This window comes from Atractosteus spatula, assembly GCF_055471065.1.
Source record: "Atractosteus spatula isolate fAtrSpa1 chromosome 10 unlocalized genomic scaffold, fAtrSpa1.hap1 SUPER_10_unloc_12, whole genome shotgun sequence".
Classification (NCBI taxonomy): Eukaryota; Metazoa; Chordata; class Actinopteri; order Semionotiformes; family Lepisosteidae; genus Atractosteus; species Atractosteus spatula.
The window spans coordinates 530,621-553,843 of record NW_028296615.1 but is presented as its reverse complement, the minus strand read 5'-3'; the positions used below and the strand labels follow the sequence as shown (position 1 = coordinate 553,843).

General features: G+C 50.7%; 11 non-coding genes across 11 annotated transcripts; 3 read left to right on the top strand and 8 right to left on the bottom strand.

The window, feature by feature from the left end:
* Positions 1–1,202: 1,202 nt before the first annotated feature.
* On the bottom strand, positions 1,203–1,275 carry trnav-aac (transfer RNA valine (anticodon AAC)). Its single transcript has one exon. It is a non-coding gene; the product is annotated as a tRNA-Val (tRNA).
* A 109-nt stretch (positions 1,276–1,384) lies between these two features.
* Positions 1,385–1,457, bottom strand: trnaf-gaa (transfer RNA phenylalanine (anticodon GAA)). The gene has a single exon. It is a non-coding gene; the product is annotated as a tRNA-Phe (tRNA).
* Positions 1,458–2,470: 1,013 nt separating this feature from the next.
* On the top strand, positions 2,471–2,542 carry trnad-guc (transfer RNA aspartic acid (anticodon GUC)). Its single transcript has one exon. It is a non-coding gene; the product is annotated as a tRNA-Asp (tRNA).
* Positions 2,543–3,162: 620 nt separating this feature from the next.
* trnag-ccc (transfer RNA glycine (anticodon CCC)) lies at positions 3,163–3,235 on the bottom strand. The gene has a single exon. It is a non-coding gene; the product is annotated as a tRNA-Gly (tRNA).
* A 1,358-nt stretch (positions 3,236–4,593) lies between these two features.
* trnav-aac (transfer RNA valine (anticodon AAC)) lies at positions 4,594–4,666 on the bottom strand. The gene has a single exon. It is a non-coding gene; the product is annotated as a tRNA-Val (tRNA).
* A 3,318-nt stretch (positions 4,667–7,984) lies between these two features.
* Positions 7,985–8,057, bottom strand: trnav-aac (transfer RNA valine (anticodon AAC)). The gene has a single exon. It is a non-coding gene; the product is annotated as a tRNA-Val (tRNA).
* A 109-nt stretch (positions 8,058–8,166) lies between these two features.
* trnaf-gaa (transfer RNA phenylalanine (anticodon GAA)) lies at positions 8,167–8,239 on the bottom strand. Its single transcript has one exon. It is a non-coding gene; the product is annotated as a tRNA-Phe (tRNA).
* A 1,013-nt stretch (positions 8,240–9,252) lies between these two features.
* trnad-guc (transfer RNA aspartic acid (anticodon GUC)) lies at positions 9,253–9,324 on the top strand. The gene has a single exon. It is a non-coding gene; the product is annotated as a tRNA-Asp (tRNA).
* Positions 9,325–9,740: 416 nt separating this feature from the next.
* Positions 9,741–9,812, top strand: trnad-guc (transfer RNA aspartic acid (anticodon GUC)). Its single transcript has one exon. It is a non-coding gene; the product is annotated as a tRNA-Asp (tRNA).
* A 620-nt stretch (positions 9,813–10,432) lies between these two features.
* trnag-ccc (transfer RNA glycine (anticodon CCC)) lies at positions 10,433–10,505 on the bottom strand. The gene has a single exon. It is a non-coding gene; the product is annotated as a tRNA-Gly (tRNA).
* A 1,358-nt stretch (positions 10,506–11,863) lies between these two features.
* trnav-aac (transfer RNA valine (anticodon AAC)) lies at positions 11,864–11,936 on the bottom strand. Its single transcript has one exon. It is a non-coding gene; the product is annotated as a tRNA-Val (tRNA).
* Between the last annotated feature and the right edge of the window lie 11,287 nt (positions 11,937–23,223).

The following is a 23,223-nucleotide window of genomic DNA, read 5'->3' as shown; positions in this document are numbered from 1 at the left end:
ACAGCCCTCTCCACGCAATCGACGAAATCGGGCTACTGAAGTGGAGAAAATCGCCTCTCCAGAAAGTGCAAATATCATCTTGGAGAGTATAAATCCTATTGCCGAAGGTCAGCCCTGTCTACCAGAGTAACCCTCCCACCTCCTGCAGCGATGATCAGCTCGTCTCACACGCGAGAAGTCTTCGGTTGGAAACAAGCGCCCCCTCTTCTCGCGCGTTTTGCACGTTCGAGTGGTTTTAATGCGGCTCCTTCGTACACGGTGCTGATCTTTTGGAAAGCAGGAGGCAAAACTGACACGTTCCCATACCGGGAGTCAAACCCGGGCCGCCTGGGTGAAAACCAGGAATCCTAACCGCTAGACCATATGGGAGCACACAACCCCGCTGTTCCGGGCATCATGCAAGCAAACTACATAAATATGAGAAAACACGCAAGAGAGTTGTCACTCAGAGTGTCGAACGGTCGATGTATACTGGGGCTCAGTTGAAATGCAACGTCAGGACTTTTCCGAATTAGGTCACACGAAGAGAGCACAGCCTTTTCCGCCCTACCATGTGTGTATCGGTAACTCGCCGTGATCGTATAGTGGTCAGTACTTTGCGTTGTGGCCGCAACAACCCCGGTTCGAATCCGGGTCACGGCAGAATAGGGGCGTCTGCTTTTACTACTTGCGCGAATGAAGGCAAAAAAAAGCCAATCGATGTGAACGAACGGCGCTTTACAGAGGAGTACTGCCTGACTGGATCGTTGATGAACGACAGAGGCCACGCCGACCTCTTCTCGGTTTTCTTCAACGACTTACTAAGGATCTTCTTCACATTCGCCCATGCAGGGGAAGCCAGTTACACCAAAGCAAACGCAGGAAAGTGCATTTCAAGCAGAGACCAGGAGGGACTTGTTTACACCGAGAGTGGTCGGAGAATGGAACAATGCGCCCAGCCCTGTTGCTGGAGCCGATTCTTGATGAGATCTTGGGCTCACTGGATGCTAATCTTTCTGTTGTTCTTGCAGGTCCTGCGCTGCTTTTGAGCCGACAGAGCTCGTCCTGGTCTGTCGGCACAGCCCAATTGCAAATGATCGGCTCCGCGTACAGAAGGAACGTGCGTTTGGTACAAGAGTGCATGAAGGCACCGGAAATACATTGGGAACAAATGACCGGTCGCTCAAGACCTCTGTGAAGTACAGGAGCGTGCAACAAGAGGCTGTTTCCGCCCGGTCTCGAACCGGGGACCTTTCGCGTGTTAGGCGAACGTGATAGCCGCTACACTACGGAAACCTGCAGGGACCGCTGCTGGTGTCTCGCTTGCGTTTCGGGCTGAGAAAGGGAAGCGTCACTTTAGGCAGGGGGCGCTGGAGAGAGGAACAAAGGGCGCGATGAAACAAAATGCCGAAACCCGGGATCGAACCAGGGACCTTTAGATCTTCAGTCTAACGCTCTCCCAACTGAGCTATTTCGGCAGTGCACAGAGCCCACAGCCACCTGCTCCAGCGGCATGAGCGCACCAAGAGGAGCGGGAGAGTGTTGCAGGAACGTCACTCAGAAGGAAAGCCACCCAGCTGCGCCCTCTGAGCTCTGTCCAGCGCATCTTCCTCGCATGGACTCCTGCCTGCGACGGGCAGGAAACAATTAGCAAGAACAGAACAGCACCCCATGGGTGTCTCATGACCACACCTTAGGTTGTGACACGTGCAGGTGTGAGGGGTTGCCGGGCTACTCTGGAGCAGAGCTTGGGCGGAGGGGGGGCGGGAAAGCAGACAAAGAGGTGACACCTCAAGGTCTGCACGATCACAGCTCTCCGCCGCCCCAGGCTTCCGCTCGATAAGCTACTGGACACACCCGCCCCTCCTCACACAGACCGTGGAAAAGCACCCGAGTGGGAGGGCTCTCTCTTCCTCCCAGGAGCTCTTGGACACGACGCACAGACAGAGCGCGGGGAGCCGCCGCCTGCAAACACGGCTCCAGGCAGGACTCCACTCCGCAGGAGCCGCAGAGCAGAGGAGATGGGGGCAGCTTAGTTCCTGTGCAGAGACCTGAGCTGTTGTTGCTGCGGACGCTGTCTTTTCTGTTCTCGGGGTAGGAGTGAATGTTGAGTTGCCCTTAGAAATGAAGCAGAGCACTTCAACGGCACGGGTGTGTGTGTGTGCGTGCGCCCTGGTGATTCTGGGAGACAGATCGAACCTGGGCTAAAAGAGAGGGGGCTTAGCCCTCTTCCATTTGCTAGTTCAGAGTTGTACAACCCATTTGTATCTGCTAGGCGGCGCAGTCGTCGTGCACAAAGAACGCTTTGAAAAGCGTCAAAAGCAAGTCATTCCGAGTTGGTCGTTTGTGTTTTCCGTTCAGACGCGAAATGCTGAAATGATCTCTCGGCTCCTCGGTTGTCATTTCTGCTCCGTAAAGGAATCACAGCACGCGTCGCCTTCCAGCACGCTGGGTCGGGACACGATGCCGGGGATCGAAGGGTGTGATGTCTTCCTCGTTAGTATAGTGGCAAGTATCCCCGCCTGTCACGCGGGAGACCGGGGTTCGATTCCCCGACGGGGAGTCGAAAGCTTTTCTTTTACCTCCTTAGAGAAAGGACTGCCTTTCACTTCTCTGTTTTCTTTCACAGCGTCGTGCACCTTTTCATTGCTCTCGCTTTCAGAGCCTCCGCACGGCACACGACTCGACATCAGAAAGCACATTGAAGTGAAAGCAGGAAGCGCTGCGACATGCACTGTGCAGATCCCGCCACACTAAGAGGTGAGTGGGTCTGTTCGATGCACAAAGAACGCTTTGATAAGCGTCAAAGGCAAGTCATTCCGAGTTGGTCGTTTGTGTTTTCTGTTCAGACGCGAAATGCTGAAATGATCTCTCGGCTCCTCGGTTGTCATTTCTGCTCCGTAAAGGAATCACAGCACGCGTTGGCTTCCAGCACGGTGGGTCGGGACACGATGCCGGGGGTCGAAGGGTGTGATGTCTTCCTCGTTAGTATAGTGGTGATTATCCCCACCTGTCACGCGGGAGACTGGGGTACATCAGGACGCGCATTGGAGTGAAAGCAGGATGCGCTGCGACATGCACTGTGCAGATCCCGCCACACTAAGAGGTGAGTGGGTCTGTGCGATCACAGCGCTAGGCGAATCCCCAATCCCCTTTTGTGCGTGGCGACAAAAGAAGCCGGTCTGTTTCCGCCCAGTTTCGAACCAGGGACTTTTCGCGTGGGAGGCAAACGTGATAACCACTACACTACGGAAACGGTAGCAAACCCTTCCCAGCGGCCCAGTGCTGAGCTTCGCCAATGCGATTCAGCTGCTTCCAGTGCCTTTATTGGAGTGCGCTGATGGACCGTGCTCTCTCTCCAGAGACCAGCACGCCTGTCATGGACGGAGCAGGAAAAGCGGCGCCACATTCTACAGCCCTCTCCACGCAATCGACGAAATCGGGCTACTGAAGTGGAGAAAATCGCCTCTCCAGAAAGTGCAAATATCATCTTGGAGAGTATAAATCCTATTGCCGAAGGTCAGCCCTGTCTACCAGAGTAACCCTCCCACCTCCTGCAGCGATGATCAGCTCGTCTCACACGCGAGAAGTCTTCGGTTGGAAACAAGCGCCCCCTCTTCTCGCGCGTTTTGCACGTTCGAGTGGTTTTAATGCGGCTCCTTCGTACACGGTGCTGATCTTTTGGAAAGCAGGAGGCAAAACTGACACGTTCCCATACCGGGAGTCAAACCCGGGCCGCCTGGGTGAAAACCAGGAATCCTAACCGCTAGACCATATGGGAGCACACAACCCCGCTGTTCCGGGCATCATGCAAGCAAACTACATAAATATGAGAAAACACGCAAGAGAGTTGTCACTCAGAGTGTCGAAGGGTCGATGTATACTGGGGCTCAGTTGAAATGCAACGTCAGGACTTTTCCGAATTAGGTCACACGAAGAGAGCACAGCCTTTTCCGCCCTACCATGTGTGTATCGGTAACTCGCCGTGATCGTATAGTGGTCAGTACTTTGCGTTGTGGCCGCAACAACCCCGGTTCGAATCCGGGTCACGGCAGAATAGGGGCGTCTACTTTTACTACTTGCGCGAATGAAGGCAAAAGAAAGCCAATCGATGTGAACGAACGGCGCTTTACAGAGGAGTACTGCCTGACTGGATCGTTGATGAACGACAGAGGCCACTCCGACCTCTTCTCGGTTTTCTTCAACGACTTACTAAGGATCTTCTTCACATTCGCCCATGCAGGGGAAGCCAGTTACACGAAAGCAAACGCAGGAAAGTGCATTTCAAGCAGAGACCAGGAGAGACTTGTTTACACCGAGAGTGGTCGGAGAATGGAACAATGCGCCCAGCCCTGTTGCTGGAGCCGATTCTTGATGAGATCTTGGGCTCACTGGATACTAATCTTTCTGTTGTTCTTGCAGGTCCTGCGCTGCTTTTGAGCCGACAGAGCTCGTCCTGGTCTGTCGGCACAGCCCAATTGCAAATGATCGGCTCCGCGTACAGAAAGAACGTGCGTTTGGTACAAGAGTGCATGAAGGCACCAGAAATACATTGGGAACAAATGACCGGTCGCTCAAGACCTCTGTGAAGTACAGGAGCGTGCAACAAGAGGCTGTTTCCGCCCGGTCTCGAACCGGGGACCTTTCGCGTGTTAGGCGAACGTGATAGCCGCTACACTACGGAAACCTGCAGGGACCGCTGCTGGTGTCTCGCTTGCGTTTCGGGCTGAGAAAGGGAAGCGTCACTTTAGGCAGGGGGCGCTGGAGAGAGGAACAAAGGGCGCGATGAAACAAAATGCCGAAACCCGCGATCGAACCAGGGACCTTTAGATCTTCAGTCTAACGCGCTCCCAACTGAGCTATTTCGGCAGTGCACAGAGCCCACAGCCACCTGCTCCAGCGGCATGAGCGCACCAAGAGGAGCGGGAGAGTGTTGCAGGAACGTCACTCAGAAGGAAAGCCACCCAGCTGCGCCCTCTGAGCTCTGTCCAGCGCATCTTCCTCGCATGGACTCCTGCCTGCGACGGGCAGGAAACAATTAGCAAGAACAGAACAGCACCCCATGGGTGTCTCATGACCACACCTTAGGTTGTGACACGTGCAGGTGTGAGGGGTTGCCGGGCTACTCTGGAGCAGAGCTTGGGCGGAGGGGGGGCGGGAAAGCAGACAAAGAGGTGACACCTCAAGGTCTGCACGATCACAGCTCTCCGCCGCCCCAGGCTTCCGCTCGATAAGCTACTGGACACACCCGCCCCTCCTCACACAGACCGTGGAAAAGCCCCCGAGTGGGAGGGCTCTCTCTTCCTCCCAGGAGCTCTTGGACACGACGCACAGACAGAGCGCGGGGAGCCGCCGCCTGCAAACACGGCTCCAGACAGGACTCCACTCCGCAGGAGCCGCAGAGCAGAGGAGATGGGGGCAGCTTAGTTCCTGTGCAGAGACCTGAGCTGTTGTTGCTGCGGACGCTGTCTTTTCTGTTCTCGGGGTAGGAGTGAATGTTGAGTTGCCCTTAGAAATGAAGCAGAGCACTTCAACGGCACGGGTGTGTGTGTGTGCGTGCGCCCTGGTGATTCTGGGAGAGAGATCGAACCTGGGCTAAAAGAGAGGGGGCTTAGCCCACTTCCATTTGCTAGTTCAGAGTTGTACAACCCATTTGTATCTGCTAGGCGGCGCAGTCGTCGTGCACAAAGAACGCTTTGAAAAGCGTCAAAAGCAAGTCATTCCGAGTTGGTCGTTTGTGTTTTCCGTTCAGACGCGAAATGCTGAAATGATCTCTCGGCTCCTCGGTTGTCATTTCTGCTCCGTAAAGGAATCACAGCACGCGTCGGCTTCCAGCACGCTGGGTCGGGACACGATGCCGGGGATCGAAGGGTGTGATGTCTTCCTCGTTAGTATAGTGGCAAGTATCCCCGCCTGTCACGCGGGAGACCGGGGTTCGATTCCCCAACGGGGAGTAGAAAGCTTTTCTTTTACCTCCTTAGAGAAAGGACTGCCTTTCACTTCTCTGTTTTCTTTCACAGCGTCGTGCACCTTTTCATTGCTCTCGCTTTCAGAGCCTCCGCACGGCACACGACTCGACATCAGAAAGCACATTGAAGTGAAAGCAGGAAGCGCTGCGACATGCACTGTGCAGATCCCGCCACACTAAGAGGTGAGTGGGTCTGTTCGATGCACAAAGAACGCTTTGATAAGCGTCAAAGGCAAGTCATTCCGAGTTGGTCGTTTGTGTTTTCTGTTCAGACGCGAAATGCTGAAATGATCTCTCGGCTCCTCGGTTGTCATTTCTGCTCCGTAAAGAAATCACAGCACGCGTCGGCTTCCAGCACGGTGGGTCGGGACACGATGCCGGGGGTCGGAGAGAGCGATGTCTTCCTCGTTAGTATAGTGGTGATTATCCCCACCTGTCACGCGGGAGACTGGGGTACATCAGGACGCGCATTGGAGTGAAAGCAGGATGCGCTGCGACATGCACTGTGCAGATCCCGCCACACTAAGAGGTGAGTGGGTCTGTGCGATCACAGCGCTAGGCGAATCCCCAATCCCCTTTTGTGCGTGGCGACAAAAGAAGCCGGTCTGTTTCCGCCCAGTTTCGAACCAGGGACTCTTCGCGTGTGAGGCAAACGTGATAACCACTACACTACGGAAACGGTAGCAAACCCTTCCCAGCGGCCCAGTGCTGAGCTTCGCCAATGCGATTCAGCTGCTTCCAGTGCCTTTATTGGAGTGCGCTGATGGACCGTGCTCTCTCTCCAGAGACCAGCACGCCTGTCATGGACGGAGCAGGAAAAGCGGCGCCACATTCTACAGCCCTCTCCACGCAATCGACGAAATCGGGCTACTGAAGTGGAGAAAATCGCCTCTCCAGAAAGTGCAAATATCATCTTGGAGAGTATAAATCCTATTGCCGAAGGTCAGCCCTGTCTACCAGAGTAACCCTCCCACCTCCTGCAGCGATGATCAGCTCGTCTCACACGCGAGAAGTCTTCGGTTGGAAACAAGCGCCCCCTCTTCTCGCGCGTTTTGCACGTTCGAGTGGTTTTAATGCGGCTCCTTCGTACACGGTGCTGATCTTTTGGAAAGCAGGAGGCAAAACTGACACGTTCCCATACCGGGAGTCAAACCCGGGCCGCCTGGGTGAAAACCAGGAATCCTAACCGCTAGACCATATGGGAGCACACAACCCCGCTGTTCCGGGCATCATGCAAGCAAACTACATAAATATGAGAAAACACGCAAGAGAGTTGTCACTCAGAGTGTCGAAGGGTCGATGTATACTGGGGCTCAGTTGAAATGCAACGTCAGGACTTTTCCGAATTAGGTCACACGAAGAGAGCACAGCCTTTTCCGCCCTACCATGTGTGTATCGGTAACTCGCCGTGATCGTATAGTGGTCAGTACTTTGCGTTGTGGCCGCAACAACCCCGGTTCGAATCCGGGTCACGGCAGAATAGGGGCGTCTGCTTTTACTACTTGCGCGAATGAAGGCAAAAAAAAGCCAATCGATGTGAACGAACGGCGCTTTACAGAGGAGTACTGCCTGACTGGATCGTTGATGAACGACAGAGGCCACTCCGACCTCTTCTCGGTTTTCTTCAACGACTTACTCAGGATCTTCTTCACATTCGCCCATGCAGGGGAAGCCAGTTACACCAAAGCAAACGCAGGAAAGTGCATTTCAAGCAGAGACCAGGAGGGACTTGTTTACACCGAGAGTGGTCGGAGAATGGAACAATGCGCCCAGCCCTGTTGCTGGAGCCGATTCTTGATGAGATCTTGGGCTCACTGGATGCTAATCTTTCTGTTGTTCTTGCAGGTCCTGCGCTGCTTTTGAGCCGACAGAGCTCGTCCTGGTCTGTCGGCACAGCCCAATTGCAAATGATCGGCTCCGCGTACAGAAGGAACGTGCGTTTGGTACAAGAGTGCATGAAGGCACCGGAAATACATTGGGAACAAATGACCGGTCGCTCAAGACCTCTGTGAAGTACAGGAGCGTGCAACAAGAGGCTGTTTCCGCCCGGTCTCGAACCGGGGACCTTTCGCGTGTTAGGCGAACGTGATAGCCGCTACACTACGGAAACCTGCAGGGACCGCTGCTGGTGTCTCGCTTGCGTTTCGGGCTGAGAAAGGGAAGCGTCACTTTAGGCAGGGGGCGCTGGAGAGAGGAACAAAGGGCGCGATGAAACAAAATGCCGAAACCCGGGATCGAACCAGGGACCTTTAGATCTTCAGTCTAACGCTCTCCCAACTGAGCTATTTCGGCAGTGCACAGAGCCCACAGCCACCTGCTCCAGCGGCATGAGCGCACCAAGAGGAGCGGGAGAGTGTTGCAGGAACGTCACTCAGAAGGAAAGCCACCCAGCTGCGCCCTCTGAGCTCTGTCCAGCGCATCTTCCTCGCATGGACTCCTGCCTGCGACGGGCAGGAAACAATTAGCAAGAACAGAACAGCACCCCATGGGTTTCTCATGACCACACCTTAGGTTGTGACACGTGCAGGTGTGAGGGGTTGCCGGGCTACTCTGGAGCAGAACTTGGGCGGAGGGGGGGCGGGAAAGCAGACAAAGAGGTGACACCTCAAGGTCTGCACGATCACAGCTCTCCGCCGCCCCAGGCTTCCGCTCGATAAGCTACTGGACACACCCGCCCCTCCTCACACAGACCGTGGAAAAGCCCCCGAGTGGGAGGGCTCTCTCTTCCTCCCAGGAGCTCTTGGACACGACGCACAGACAGAGCGCGGGGAGCCGCCGCCTGCAAACACGGCTCCAGGCAGGACTCCACTCCACAGGAGCCGCAGAGCAGAGGAGATGGGGGCAGCTTAGTTCCTGTGCAGAGACCTGAGCTGTTGTTGCTGCGGACGCTGTCTTTTCTGTTCTCGGGGTAGGAGTGAATGTTGAGTTGCCCTTAGAAATGAAGCAGAGCACTTCAACGGCACGGGTGTGTGTGTGTGCGTGCGCCCTGGTGATTCTGGGAGACAGATCGAACCTGGGCTAAAAGAGAGGGGGCTTAGCCCTCTTCCATTTGCTAGTTCAGAGTTGTACAACCCATTTGTATCTGCTAGGCGGCGCAGTCGTCGTGCACAAAGAACGCTTTGAAAAGCGTCAAAAGCAAGTCATTCCGAGTTGGTCGTTTGTGTTTTCCGTTCAGACGCGAAATGCTGAAATGATCTCTCGGCTCCTCGGTTGTCATTTCTGCTCCGTAAAGGAATCACAGCACGCGTCGCCTTCCAGCACGCTGGGTCGGGACACGATGCCGGGGATCGAAGGGTGTGATGTCTTCCTCGTTAGTATAGTGGCAAGTATCCCCGCCTGTCACGCGGGAGACCGGGGTTCGATTCCCCGACGGGGAGTCGAAAGCTTTTCTTTTACCTCCTTAGAGAAAGGACTGCCTTTCACTTCTCTGTTTTCTTTCACAGCGTCGTGCACCTTTTCATTGCTCTCGCTTTCAGAGCCTCCGCACGGCACACGACTCGACATCAGAAAGCACATTGAAGTGAAAGCAGGAAGCGCTGCGACATGCACTGTGCAGATCCCGCCACACTAAGAGGTGAGTGGGTCTGTTCGATGCACAAAGAACGCTTTGATAAGCGTCAAAGGCAAGTCATTCCGAGTTGGTCGTTTGTGTTTTCTGTTCAGACGCGAAATGCTGAAATGATCTCTCGGCTCCTCGGTTGTCATTTCTGCTCCGTAAAGAAATCACAGCACGCGTCGGCTTCCAGCACGGTGGGTCGGGACACGATGCCGGGGATCGAAGGGTGTGATGTCTTCCTCGTTAGTATAGTGGCAAGTATCCCCGCCTGTCACGCGGGAGACCGGGGTTCGATTCCCCGACGGGGAGTAGAAAGCTTTTCTTTTACCTCCTTAGAGAAAGGACTGCCTTTCACTTCTCTGTTTTCTTTCACAGCGTCGTGCACCTTTTCATTGCTCTCGCTTTCAGAGCCTCCGCACGGCACACGACTCGACATCAGAAAGCACATTGAAGTGAAAGCAGGAAGCGCTGCGACATGCACTGTGCAGATCCCGCCACACTAAGAGGTGAATGGGTCTGTTCGATGCACAAAGAACGCTTTGATAAGCGTCAAAGGCAAGTCATTCCGAGTTGGTCGTTTGTGTTTTCTGTTCAGACGCGAAATGCTGAAATGATCTCTCGGCTCCTCGGTTGTCATTTCTGCTCCGTAAAGAAATCACAGCACGCGTCGGCTTCCAGCACGGTGGGTCGGGACACGATGCCGGGGGTCGGAGAGAGCGATGTCTTCCTCGTTAGTATAGTGGTGATTATCCCCACCTGTCACGCGGGAGACTGGGGTACATCAGGACGCGCATTGGAGTGAAAGCAGGATGCGCTGCGACATGCACTGTGCAGATCCCGCCACACTAAGAGGTGAGTGGGTCTGTGCGATCACAGCGGTAGGCGAATCCCCAATCCCCTTTTGTGCGTGGCGACAAAAGGAGCCGGTCTGTTTCCGCCCAGTTTCGAACCAGGGACTTTTCGCGTGGGAGGCAAACGTGATAACCACTACACTACGGAAACGGTAGCAAACCCTTCCCAGCGGCCCAGTGCTGAGCTTCGCCAATGCGATTCAGCTGCTTCCAGTGCCTTTATTGGAGTGCGCTGATGGACCGTGCTCTCTCTCCAGAGACCAGCACGCCTGTCATGGACGGAGCAGGAAAAGCGGCGCCACATTCTACAGCCCTCTCCACGCAATCGACGAAATCGGGCTACTGAAGTGGAGAAAATCGCCTCTCCAGAAAGTGCAAATATCATCTTGGAGAGTATAAATCCTATTGCCGAAGGTCAGCCCTGTCTACCAGAGTAACCCTCCCACCTCCTGCAGCGATGATCAGCTCGTCTCACACGCGAGAAGTCTTCGGTTGGAAACAAGCGCCCCCTCTTCTCGCGCGTTTTGCACGTTCGAGTGGTTTTAATGCGGCTCCTTCGTACACGGTGCTGATCTTTTGGAAAGCAGGAGGCAAAACTGACACGTTCCCATACCGGGAGTCAAACCCGGGCCGCCTGGGTGAAAAACAGGAATCCTAACCGCTAGACCATATGGGAGCACACAACCCCGCTGTTCCGGGCATCATGCAAGCAAACTACATAAATATGAGAAAACACGCAAGAGAGTTGTCACTCAGAGTGTCGAAGGGTCGATGTATACTGGGGCTCAGTTGAAATGCAACGTCAGGACTTTTCCGAATTAGGTCACACGAAGAGAGCACAGCCTTTTCCGCCCTACCATGTGTGTATCGGTAACTCGCCGTGATCGTATAGTGGTCAGTACTTTGCGTTGTGGCCGCAACAACCCCGGTTCGAATCCGGGTCACGGCAGAATAGGGGCGTCTGCTTTTACTACTTGCGCGAATGAAGGCAAAAAAAAGCCAATCGATGTGAACGAACGGCGCTTTACAGAGGAGTACTGCCTGACTGGATCGTTGATGAACGACAGAGGCCACTCCGACCTCTTCTCGGTTTTCTTCAACGACTTACTAAGGATCTTCTTCACATTCGCCCATGCAGGGGAAGCCAGTTACACCAAAGCAAACGCAGGAAAGTGCATTTCAAGCAGAGACCAGGAGAGACTTGTTTACACCGAGAGTGGTCGGAGAATGGAACAATGCGCCCAGCCCTGTTGCTGGAGCCGATTCTTGATGAGATCTTGGGCTCACTGGATGCTAATCTTTCTGTTGTTCTTGCAGGTCCTGCGCTGCTTTTGAGCCGACAGAGCTCGTCCTGGTCTGTCGGCACAGCCCAATTGCAAATGATCGGCTCCGCGTACAGAAGGAACGTGCGTTTGGTACAAGAGTGCATGAAGGCACCGGAAATACATTGGGAACAAATGACCGGTCGCTCAAGACCTCTGTGAAGTACAGGAGCGTGCAACAAGAGGCTGTTTCCGCCCGGTCTCGAACCGGGGACCTTTCGCGTGTTAGGCGAACGTGATAGCCGCTACACTACGGAAACCTGCAGGGACCGCTGCTGGTGTCTCGCTTGCGTTTCGGGCTGAGAAAGGGAAGCGTCACTTTAGGCAGGGGGCGCTGGAGAGAGGAACAAAGGGCGCGATGAAACAAAATGCCAAAACCCGGGATCGAACCAGGGACCTTTAGATCTTCAGTCTAACGCTCTCCCAACTGAGCTATTTCAGCAGTGCACAGAGCCCACAGCCACCTGCTCCAGCGGCATGAGCGCACCAAGAGGAGCGGGAGAGTGTTGCAGGAACGTCACTCAGAAGGAAAGCCACCCAGCTGCGCCCTCTGAGCTCTGTCCAGCGCATCTTCCTCGCATGGACTCCTGCCTGCGACGGGCAGGAAACAATTAGCAAGAACAGAACAGCACCCCATGGGTGTCTCATGACCACACCTTAGGTTGTGACACGTGCAGGTGTGAGGGGTTGCCGGGCTACTCTGGAGCAGAGCTTGGGCGGAGGGGGGGCGGGAAAGCAGACAAAGAGGTGACACCTCAAGGTCTGCACGATCACAGCTCTCCGCCGCCCCAGGCTTCCGCTCGATAAGCTACTGGACACACCCGCCCCTCCTCACACAGACCGTGGAAAAGCACCCGAGTGGGAGGGCTCTCTCTTCCTCCCAGGAGCTCTTGGACACGACGCACAGACAGAGCGCGGGGAGCCGCCGCCTGCAAACACGGCTCCAGGCAGGACTCCACTCCACTCCGCAGGAGCCGCAGAGCAGAGGAGATGGGGGCAGCTTAGTTCCTGTGCAGAGACCTGAGCTGTTGTTGCTGCGGACGCTGTCTTTTCTGTTCTCGGGGTAGGAGTGAATGTTGAGTTGCCCTTAGAAATGAAGCAGAGCACTTCAACGGCACGGGTGTGTGTGTGTGCGTGCGCCCTGGTGATTCTGGGAGACAGATCGAACCTGGGCTAAAAGAGAGGGGACTTAGCCCTCTTCCATTTGCTAGTTCAGAGTTGTACAACCCATTTGTATCTGCTAGGCGGCGCAGTCGTCGTGCACAAAGAACGCTTTGAAAAGCGTCAAAAGCAAGTCATTCCGAGTTGGTCGTTTGTGTTTTCCGTTCAGACGCGAAATGCTGAAATGATCTCTCGGCTCCTCGGTTGTCATTTCTGCTCCGTAAAGGAATCACAGCACGCGTCGCCTTCCAGCACGCTGGGTCGGGACACGATGCCGGGGATCGAAGGGTGTGATGTCTTCCTCGTTAGTATAGTGGCAAGTATCCCCGCCTGTCACGCGGGAAACCGGGATTCGATTCCCCGAGGGGGAGTAGAAAGCTTTTCTTTTACCTCCTTAGAGAAAGGATTGCCTTTCACTTCTCTGTTTTCTTTCACAGCGTCGTGCACCTTTTCATTGCTCTCGCTTTCAGAGCCTCCGCACGGCACACGACTCGACATCAGAAAGCACATTGAAGTGAAAGCAGGAAGCGCTGCGACATGCACTGTGCAGATCCCGCCACACTAAGAGGTGAGTGGGTCTGTTCGATGCACAAAGAACGCTTTGATAAGCGTCAAAGGCAAGTCATTCCGAGTTGGTCGTTTGTGTTTTCTGTTCAGACTCGAAATGCTGAAATGATCTCTCGGCTCCTCGGTTGTCATTTCTGCTCCGTAAAGAAATCACAGCACGCGTCGGCTTCCAGCACGGTGGGTCGGGACACGATGCCGGGGGTCGGAGAGAGCGATGTCTTCCTCGTTAGTATAGTGGTGATTATCCCCACCTGTCACGCGGGAGACTGGGGTACATCAGGACGCGCATTGGAGTGAAAGCAGGATGCGCTGCGACATGCACTGTGCAGATCCCGCCACACTAAGAGGTGAGTGGGTCTGTGCGATCACAGCGCTAGGCGAATCCCCAATCCCCTTTTGTGCGTGGCGACAAAAGAAGCCGGTCTGTTTCCGCCCAGTTTCGAACCAGGGACTCTTCGCGTGTGAGGCAAACGTGATAACCACTACACTACGGAAACGGTAGCAAACCCTTCCCAGCGGCCCAGTGCTGAGCTTCGCCAATGCGATTCAGCTGCTTCCAGTGCCTTTATTGGAGTGCGCTGATGGACCGTGCTCTCTCTCCAGAGACCAGCACGCCTGTCATGGACGGAGCAGGAAAAGCGGCGCCACATTCTACAGCCCTCTCCACGCAATCGACGAAATCGGGCTACTGAAGTGGAGAAAATCGCCTCTCCAGAAAGTGCAAATATCATCTTGGAGAGTATAAATCCTATTGCCGAAGGTCAGCCCTGTCTACCAGAGTAACCCTCCCACCTCCTGCAGCGATGATCAGCTCGTCTCACACGCGAGAAGTCTTCGGTTGGAAACAAGCGCCCCCTCTTCTCGCGCGTTTTGCACGTTCGAGTGGTTTTAATGCGGCTCCTTCGTACACGGTGCTGATCTTTTGGAAAGCAGGAGGCAAAACTGACACGTTCCCATACCGGGAGTCAAACCCGGGCCGCCTGGGTGAAAACCAGGAATCCTAACCGCTAGACCATATGGGAGCACACAACCCCGCTGTTCCGGGCATCATGCAAGCAAACTACATAAATATGAGAAAACACGCAAGAGAGTTGTCACTCAGAGTGTCGAAGGGTCGATGTATACTGGGGCTCAGTTGAAATGCAACGTCAGGACTTTTCCGAATTAGGTCACACGAAGAGAGCACAGCCTTTTCCGCCCTACCATGTGTGTATCGGTAACTCGCCGTGATCGTATAGTGGTCAGTACTTTGCGTTGTGGCCGCAACAACCCCGGTTCGAATCCGGGTCACGGCAGAATAGGGGCGTCTGCTTTTACTACTTGCGCGAATGAAGGCAAAAAAAAGCCAATCGATGTGAACGAACGGCGCTTTACAGAGGAGTACTGCCTGACTGGATCGTTGATGAACGACAGAGGCCACTCCGACCTCTTCTCGGTTTTCTTCAACGACTTACTAAGGATCTTCTTCACATTCGCCCATGCAGGGGAAGCCAGTTACACCAAAGCAAACGCAGGAAAGTGCATTTCAAGCAGAGACCAGGAGAGACTTGTTTACACCGAGAGTGGTCGGAGAATGGAACAATGCGCCCAGCCCTGTTGCTGGAGCCGATTCTTGATGAGATCTTGGGCTCACTGGATGCTAATCTTTCTGTTGTTCTTGCAGGTCCTGCGCTGCTTTTGAGCCGACAGAGCTCGTCCTGGTCTGTCGGCACAGCCCAATTGCAAATGATCGGCTCCGCGTACAGAAGGAACGTGCGTTTGGTACAAGAGTGCATGAAGGCACCGGAAATACATTGGGAACAAATGACCGGTCGCTCAAGACCTCTGTGAAGTACAGGAGCGTGCAACAAGAGGCTGTTTCCGCCCGGTCTCGAACCGGGGACTTTTCGCGTATTAGGCGAACGTGATAGCTGCTACACTACGGAAACAGTGGAAAATGGGGTCCCCCGGCAGTTAGTATTCAACTTCACAGCATTAGTGCTCGAGAATTCAATTGTTATCCCAACCAGTTGATATCAATTTAATTCCAAAGGTTATGTACTTGTTTTGAGTATCTAATGTAGAAGTTGTAAACAAGTTCAATTACGATACGGTCTAAATGAATGATATACCGAACTTATGTCCTCTTGATATGTGTAACTTTTTGTAACTGAATGAATTTATATCTTTTGTATTCTGATAACCCTTACGATAAGATCTGTTAGGTTTACATGCATATTCTATATAATAATAAATGCAGCCTCGTATATTAGTACCTGTGTGTGCGTTGTTTGAGTTATATCGCATGGTTAGATTCTAAGACCATTAAAATAATCAATTTTGTGATTTACTGCCACAATTAATAATTGTCCCAGTAAATGCCCAAACCCCTACAGAACTGGTGCTTTGTGAGAGCACACTACAACAGTGTGTGATCTCCTGTCCCAGCCTGAGGAGCAGACAGCAAGCCTGTCTCTCAATAATACTAATAATACAGTGTGTGATCTCCTATCCCAGCCTGGGAAACTGTGAGTCAGCCACTCAATAATTATAATACAGTGTGATCTACTGTCCCAGCTTGAGGAACACACAGTGAGCCTGTTTCTCAATAATAATAATACAGTGTGCGACCTCCTGTCCCAGCTTAGGGAACAGTGAACTAGACTCTCAATAATAATAATACAGTGTGATCTACTGTCACAGCCTGAGGAACAGTGAGCTTGTCTCTCAATAATAATAATACATTGTGATCTCCTGTCCCAGCCTGAGGAACAGTGAGCCTGTCTCTCAATAATAATAATACAGTGTGTGACCTCCTGTCCCAGTTTGGGGAACAGAGAACTAGACTCTCAATGATAATAATACAATGTGATCTACTGTCCCAGCCTGAGGAACAGTGAGTTTATCTGTCAATAATAATAATACAGTGTGATCTCCTGTCCCAGCCTGAGGAACAGTGAGCTAGTCTCTCAATAATAATAATAATACAGTGTGATCTCCTGTCCCAGCCTGAGGAACAGTGAGCCTGTCTCTCAATAATAATAATACAGTGTGTGATCTCCTGTCCCAGCCTGAGGAACAGACAGTGAACCTGTCTCTCAATAATGATAATACAGAACGTGATCTCCTGTCCCATCATAAGGAACAGACAGTGAACCTGTCTCTCAGTAATAATACAGTGTGTGATCTTCTGTCCCAGTCTAGGGAATTGAAAGTGAGCCTGTCTCTCAGTAATAATAATATAGTGTGTGATCCACTGTCCCAGCCTGAGGAACAGACAGTCAGCCCGTCTCTCAATAATAATAATACAGTGTGTGATCTCCTGTCCCAGCCTGAGAAACAGACAGGAGTGAGCCAGTCTCTGAGTAATAATAAAGCAGATTATGATCTGCTGTCCCAGCCTAAGGAACAATCAGGAAAGAGCAGGTCTCTCGATAATAATAATACAGTGTGTGATCTCCTGTCCCAGCCTGAGGAACAGACAGTGAGCCTGTCTGTCAATCATAATAATACAGTGTGTGACTTCCTGTCCCAGCCTGAGGAATAGACAGTGAGCCTGCCTCTCAATAATAATAATACAGTGTGTGACCTTCTGTCCCAGCCTGGGGAACAGTGAGCCAGACTCTCAATAATAATAATACAGTGTGATCTCCTCTCCCAGCCTGAGGAACAGACATTGACCCTGTCTCTCAATCATAATAATACAGTGTGAGACCTCCTGTCCCAGCCCAAAAGAAGAGACAGTGAGCCTATCTCTCAATAATAATAATACAGTGTGTGTCTCCTGTCCCAGCCTGAGGAACAGACAGTAAACCTGTCTCTCAATAATAATAATCCAGTGTGGGATGTCCTGTCCCATTCTGAAGAACAAACAGTGAGCATGATTCTCAATAATAAAATAACATTGTGTGATCTCCAGTCCCATCCAGACGAACAGACAGTGAACCTGTCTCTCAATAATAATAATACAGTGTGTGACTTCCTATCCCAGCCTGAGGAACAGACAGTGAGCCCGTCTCTCAGTAATAATAATGCAGTGTGTGATCTCCTGTCCCATCCTGAGGAATACACAGGAGTGAGCCAGTCTCTCAATAATAATAAAGCAGATTATGATCTGCTGTCCCAGCCTAAGGAACAATCAGGAAAGAGCAGGTCTCTCGATAATAATAATACAGTGTGTGATCTGTCCCAGCCTGAGGAACTGACAGTGAGGCTGTCTCTCAATAATAATAATACAGTGTGTGACCTCCTGTCCCAGCCTGGGGAACAGTGAGCCAGACTCTTAATAGTAATACTACAGTGTGATCTCCTGTCCCAGCCTGAGGAACAGTGAGCCTGTCTCTCAATAATAAAAATACAGTGTGTGATCTCCTGTCCCAGCCTGGGGAACAGACAGTAAACCTGTCTCTCAATAATAATAATCCAGTGTGTGATCTCCTGTCTTAGCCTGAGGAACAGAGAGTGATCCTGTGTCTCAATAATAATATTCCAGTGTGGGATGTCCTGTCCCAGTCTGAGGAACAAACAGTGAGCATGTCTCTCAATAATAAAAGAACAGTGTGTGATCTCCAGTCCCAGCCAGAGGAACAGTGAGCCTGTCTCTCAATACTAATAATACAGTGTGTGATATCCTGCCCCAGCCTGAGGAACAGACAGTGAGCCTGTCTCTAAATAATAATAATACAGTGTGTGATTTCCTGTCCCAGCCTGGGGAACAGTGAGCCAGACTCTCAATAATAATAATACAGTGTGTGATCTCCTGTCCCAGCCTGGGAAACAGTGAGTCAGACTCTCAATAATTATAATACAGTGTGATCTACTGTCCCAGCCTGAGGAACAGACAGTGAGCCTGTATCTCAATAATAATAATACAGTGCGTGATCTCTTGTACTAGCCTGAGGAACAGACAGCGAGCCTGTCTCTCAATAATAATAATACAGTGTGTGATTTCCTGTCCCTGCCTGGGGAACAGTGAGCCAGACTCTCAATAATAATAATACAGTGTGTGACCTCCTGTCCCAGCTTGGGGAACAGTGAGCCAGACTCTCAATAATCATAATACAGTGTGATCTACTGTCCCAGCCTGACGAACAGTGAGTTTATCAGTCAATAATAATAATACAGTGTGATCTTCTGTACCAGTCTGAGGAACAGTGAGCTTGTCTTTCAATAATAATAATACAGTGTGTGACCTCCAGTCCCAGCCCAAAAGAAGAGACAGTGAGCCTATCTCTCAATAATAATAATACAGTGTGTGTCTCCTGTCCCAGCCTGAAGAACAGACAGTGAACCTGTCTCTCAATAATAATAATACAGTGTGTGACCTCCTGTCCCAGCCGGAGGAACAGACAGTGAGCCTGTCCCAGTCTGAGGAACCTGTCCCAGTCTGAGGAACAAACAATGAGCATGTCTATCAATAATAATAGAATAGTGTGAGATCTCCAGTCCCAGCCAGAGGAATAGACATTGAGCCTGTCTCTCAATAATAATAATACAGTGTGTGATCTGTCCCAGCCTGAGGAACTGACAGTGAGGCTGTCTCTCAATAATAATAATACAGTGTGTGACCTCCTGTCCCAGCCTGGGGAACAGTGAGCCAGACTCTTAATAGTAATACTACAGTGTGATCTCCTGTCCCAGCCTGAGGAACAGTGAGCCTGTCTCTCAATAATAAAAATACAGTGTGTGATCTCCTGTCCCAGCCTGGGGAACAGACAGTAAACCTGTCTCTCAATAATAATAATCCAGTGTGTGATCTCCTGTCTTAGCCTGAGGAACAGAGAGTGATCCTGTGTCTCAATAATAATATTCCAGTGTGGGATGTCCTGTCCCAGTCTGAGGAACAAACAGTGAGCATGTCTCTCAATAATAAAAGAACAGTGTGTGATCTCCAGTCCCAGCCAGAGGAACAGTGAGCCTGTCTCTCAATACTAATAATACAGTGTGTGATATCCTGCCCCAGCCTGAGGAACAGACAGTGAGCCTGTCTCTAAATAATAATAATACAGTGTGTGATTTCCTGTCCCAGCCTGGGGAACAGTGAGCCAGACTCTCAATAATAATAATACAGTGTGTGATCTCCTGTCCCAGCCTGGGAAACAGTGAGTCAGACTCTCAATAATTATAATACAGTGTGATCTACTGTCCCAGCCTGAGGAACAGACAGTGAGCCTGTATCTCAATAATAATAATACAGTGCGTGATCTCTTGTACTAGCCTGAGGAACAGACAGCGAGCCTGTCTCTCAATAATAATAATACAGTGTGTGATTTCCTGTCCCTGCCTGGGGAACAGTGAGCCAGACTCTCAATAATAATAATACAGTGTGTGACCTCCTGTCCCAGCTTGGGGAACAGTGAGCCAGACTCTCAATAATCATAATACAGTGTGATCTACTGTCCCAGCCTGACGAACAGTGAGTTTATCAGTCAATAATAATAATACAGTGTGATCTTCTGTACCAGTCTGAGGAACAGTGAGCTTGTCTTTCAATAATAATAATACAGTGTGTGACCTCCAGTCCCAGCCCAAAAGAAGAGACAGTGAGCCTATCTCTCAATAATAATAATACAGTGTGTGTCTCCTGTCCCAGCCTGAAGAACAGACAGTGAACCTGTCTCTCAATAATAATAATACAGTGTGTGACCTCCTGTCCCAGCCGGAGGAACAGACAGTGAGCCTGTCCCAGTCTGAGGAACCTGTCCCAGTCTGAGGAACAAACAATGAGCATGTCTATCAATAATAATAGAATAGTGTGAGATCTCCAGTCCCAGCCAGAGGAATAGACATTGAGCCTGTCTCTCAATAATAATAATACAGTGTGTGACTTCTTGTCCCAGCCTGAGGAACAGTGAGCCATACTCTCAATAATAATAATACAGTGTGATCTACTTTCCCAGCCTGAGGAACAAACAGTGAGCCTGTATCTCAATAATAATAATACAGTGCGTGATCTCTTGTACTAGCCTGAGGAACAGACAGCGAGCCTGTCTCTCAATAATAATAATACAGTGTGTGACCTCCTGTCCCAGCTTGGGGAACAGTAAGCCAGACTCTCAACAATAATAATACAGTGTGATCTACTGTCGCAGCTTGAGGAACAGTGAGTTTATCTGTCAAAAATAATAATATAGTGTGATCTCCTGTCCCAGCCTGAGGAACAGTGAGCCATACTCGCAATAATAATAATATAGTATGATCTCCTGTCCCAGCCTGAGGAACAGACAGTGAACCTGTCTCTCAATAATAATAATAATTCAGTGTGTGACTTCCTGTCCCAGCCTGAGTAACAGACAGTGAGCCTGTCTCTCAATCATAATAATAAAGTGTGTGACCTCCTGTCCCAGCCTGAGGAACAGCGAGCCTGTCTCTCAATAATAATAATACAGTATGTCATCTCCTGTCCCAGCCTGAGGAACAGCGAGCCTGTCTCTCAATAATAATAATACAGTCTGTGATCTCCTGTCTTAGCCTGAGGAAAAGACAGTGAACCTGTCTCTTAATAATAATAACCTTGTGTGGAATGTCCTGTCCCAGTCTGAGGAACAAACAGTGAGCATGTCTCTCAATAATAATACAGTGTGTTACCTCCTGTCTCTGCCTGACGAACAGTGAGCCTGTCTCTCAATAATAATAATACAGTGTGTGACCTCCTGTCCCAACCTGAGGAACACTGAGCCTGTCTCTCAATAATAATAATGCAGTGTGTCATCTCCTGTCCCAGCCTAAGGAACAGTAAGCTTGTCTCTCAATAATAATAATACAGTGTGATCTCCTGTCCCAGGCTGAGGAACAGTGAGCTTGTCTCTGAATAATAATAATACAGTATGGCCTCCTGTCCCAGCCTGAGGAAGAGACAGTGAACCTGTCTCTCAATAATAATAATAATAATACAGTGTGTGACTTCCTGTCCCAGCCTGAGAAACCGACAGTGAGCCTGTCTCTCAATAATAATAATAAAGTGTGTGACCTGCCTGTCCCAGCCTAGGGAACAGCGAGCCTGTCTCTCAATGCTAATAATACAGTGTGTCATCTCCTGTCCAAGCCTGAGGAACAGTGAGCTTGTCTCTTAATAATAATAATTCAGTGTGATCTACTGTCCCAGCCTGACGAACAGTGAGTTTATCTGTCAATAATAATAATACAGTGTGATCTTCTGTACCAGTCTGAGGAACAGTGAGCTTGTCTCTTAATAATAATAATACAGTGTGATCTCCTGTCCCAGCCTGAGGAACAGTGAGCCTGTCTCTCAATAATAATAATACATTGTGTGACTTCCTGTCCCAGCCTGAGGAACAGACAGTGAGCCTATCTCTCAATAATAATAATAAATTGTATGACCTCCTGTCCCAGCCTGGGGAACAGTGAGCCAGACTCTCAGTAATAATAATAAATTGTGATCTCCTGTACCAGCCTGAGGAACAGTGAGCCTGTCTCTCAATAATAATAATCCAGTGTGTGACTTCCTGTCCCTGCCTGAGGAACAGACAGTGAGCCTGTCTCTCAATAATAATAATACAGTATGATCTCCTGTCCCAGCATGGGGAACAGACAGTAAACCTATCTCTCAATAATAATAATCCAGTGTGTGATCTCCAGTCTTAGCCTGAGGAACAGACAGTGATCCTGTCTCTCAATGATAATAACCTAGTGTGGAATGTCCTGTCCCAGTCTGAGGAACAAACAACGAGCATGTCTCTCAATAATAATAGATTAGTGCGTGATCTCCAGTCCCAGCCGGAGGAACAGACAGTGAGCCCGTCTCTCAATAATAATAATGCAGTGTGTGACTTCCTGTCCCTGCCTGAGGAACAGAGAGTGAGCCTGTCTCTCAATAAAAATAATACAGTGTGTGACCTCCTGTCCCAGCCTGAGGAACAGTGAGCCAGACTCTCAATAATTATAATACAGTGTGGTCTACTGTCCCAGCATGAGGAACAGACAGTGAGCCTGTATCTCAATAATAATAATACAGTGCATGATCTCCTGTACTAGCCTGAGAAACAGACATCGAGCCTGTCTCTCAACAATAATAATACAGTGTGTGACCTCCTGTCCCAGCTTGGGGAACAGTGAGCCAGACTCTCAATAATCATAATACAGTGTGATCTACTGTCCCAGCCTGACGAACAGTGAGTTTATCTGTCAATAATAATAATACAGTGTGATCTTCTGTACCAGTCTGAGGAACAGTGAGCTTGTCTCTTAATAATAATAATACAGTGTGATCTCCTGTCCCAGCCTGAGGAACAGTGAGCCTGTCTCTCAATAATAATAATACATTGTGTGACTTCCTGTCCCAGCCTGAGGAACAGACAGTGAGCCTATCTCTCAATAATAATAATAAATTGTATGACCTCCTGTCCCAGCCTGGGGAACAGTGAGCCAGACTCTCAGTAATAATAATACATTGTGATCTCCTGTACCAGCCTGAGGAACAGTGAGCCTGTCTCTCAATAATAATAATCCAGTGTGTGACTTCCTGTCCCTGCCTGAGGAACAGACAGTGAGCCTGTCTCTCAATAATAATAATACAGTATGATCTCCTGTCCCAGCATGGGGAACAGACAGTAAACCTATCTCTCAATAATAATAATCCAGTGTGTGATCTCCAGTCTTAGCCTGAGGAACAGACAGTGATCCTGTCTCTCAATGATAATAACCTAGTGTGGAATGTCCTGTACCAGTCTGAGGAACAAACAACGAGCATGTCTCTCAATAATAATAGATTAGTGCGTGATCTCCAGTCCCAGCCGGAGGAACAGACAGTGAGCCCGTCTCTCAATAATAATAATGCAGTGTGTGACTTCCTGTCCCTGCCTGAGGAACAGAGAGTGAGCC